Here is a 2480-nt window from a genome sequence, read left to right on the forward strand (position 1 = left end):
TTGTGGAACTATTTATAAGGATTCAAATAACATCAATTGTATTCATTTTTGATGCAGAAACCATTTGTTCTACAGAAAAATGTGCTCAAAATCCACGTCTTTAGATGTGTTGAACCACCACAAGGAGTGAAAATTTTCCAAAACAAAGGACGCCATTATTTTTAATTACGCAAAAACCTTCAGAAAAATTATGATACCCGAAAAACAAATGAAGTGACCTGGTCACAAATGAACTCTAATATATACATATATTAAGGTGGACCTTATTTTTTCCAAAAACGAAGGGCAGTTTTGTGTGAGGTTAGGATAAAAAAAAATCTGAAAAAAATTTGAGCTCGATCGGTTAAAAATTGGCGTGCCGCACGAGGGTCAAAATTCGTGAGAACGAAATTATGGGTAAATGGATAGAAAAAGGTGCATAACTACTCAGGAGTCACCCGTAGGTAGGTAAAATGTATGAGCAACCCCCATTATTTTCGTACCCCCAATATTTTTCTAGAACAAACATACCCCCTATCTCCAACCGTTCAGGGGGTCCCCATACAAAACAACTGAATTTTCACGAAAATTTTCCAATATAGAAAAAAAATATATACAATTACTATTACAATAAAATAAATTAGTTTATTGATGTTATTTATGAATAATTATGTTATGCTATATTAAATTTCTTTTTTCAAAACTCGGATATTTTTTGCGATAATCACCGACAACTTGAATCAAATATTGCTTTTCCTCTTCGTTCCTGCACAATATTTTATTGTAGTCCTCCATCATTTTCACATCTCTTTCAGCGGTGTCGTTTACTACGTGAATTTTTTCAACAATTTTTAGTGCTTGCTGATAATCTTCGCGCTGTGGCCACGTTTCCGGCGGATATCGTATAAATTCATGCGGCAAGTTGAAGCGTAGAAAAAAGTTTATAGTTTTCACAGTTACGAAAGCGCTCAAGTCATTCGACAAAAATTTTTTTCATGCTTGGGATAGGTCCTTCATCATCTTCATCCCAATCATCATCTTCTTCTCCAGTTTCTTCTCCAGTTTCTTCATCAGTTTCTTCATCTTTTTCAAGTTGAACTTCCTTGTTTTTTTCTTCAAGGATTTCTTTTCCATCATATATGCAATCATTTTTCGTTTTATGTCACACGAAACATCTGAATCAAAGTAGGCGAGAGCTATAGCCTCCTTAGCCAGATACCACAAATGTCTGATAAACTTTGTTACCATTACTTTTGACAAATTCTTATCCAAGTCTGCGAAATGAGTGAAGTGCGAAACAGAGAAACATCTGGAGCAAAAGTTTTTCCAATTTTTTCTTCGAACACTGCTCTTAGCACCAATTCATATATGTGATGTCTACATGGAAGATGCATCAAATCTCTCTCTAATAACTGTTCAAGTAAAACTGCAGCTCCTGCAAATTCACCGGTGTTTGATGATGTCGTGTCAAAAGACATGGCTTGAACTCGTTTCGAAAGGTTCCATTCTACCAGTAGTTGATAAACGGCCGCTGCAATATTTTTGCCTTTTCCACAATCTAGTTTTGGAACGCCTAATATTTGTTCGATTTCGCCATTAGTTACAATAACCGGAATGCGATCAATCTTATTCATTCCTGTAATGTCTTCCAGTATTTTGCCATCCCAGTGCACTACAAAAAATGCTGTTGCCTTCAACTGTAATGGAATAAAATATTTATATTAGTATTGAAATTAAATTGGTATAAGAAAAGTAACCTTACATGTAAGTTCTCCTTTACAAAATCAGCGATTTTTTGTCGATTTGCAGTACGGTATCTTCGAATTGACGAGCGATTTAATACCAAATTTGATACGTTGTGACCAAGTCCTTCAGCTACTGCAGCCATTAAATGCATTGCATTTTGGTCAGATATCATGCATTTATCCAAAGCAAAAACGATCCGTTCATTGATAAATAACTGTGTTCCTCTTTTAACAACTTCCGAAGCCGACGGTAGAGCGTCCACTTCCAATTCCATTCCACCAGCGCCAACATTGCCTGACGATTCGGTAGATGATGTGAATTGCACTGTACCCATTGATAATACTATGTTCACATTTGCAGAGTTAATCATCTCAAACGTGATTAAGCTCTAATCACTTCAAAATCGAGATGATTATCCACACATTTAAATGATTTGTTAATCACTTCAAATTGACATGATTAAATCTTAATCACTTCATTAATCGCGTAGAATCGATTGAACATACCTCAAACTGATGATGATGTAGCATCGGCCACCTTTTAGTGTAGTACCGATAAATAAATATTGACAGAAGTTTTTTTTTTCCTTAAAAAACCTTAAATGTTCACAATTTCATAATTAAAAAGTTTAAAATAATCTGCTGATATCTTTAATAAAGTATTTATTTTCATATTTAATGCCTTAAAGAAATATAAATTTGTTTTGTTGTTTTTTATTTGTCAACTTAATCATTTTAGTGTCAACTTAATCATCT

This window comes from Calliphora vicina, chromosome 2 (assembly GCF_958450345.1).
Source record: "Calliphora vicina chromosome 2, idCalVici1.1, whole genome shotgun sequence".
Lineage (NCBI taxonomy): Eukaryota > Metazoa > Arthropoda > Insecta > Diptera > Calliphoridae > Calliphora > Calliphora vicina.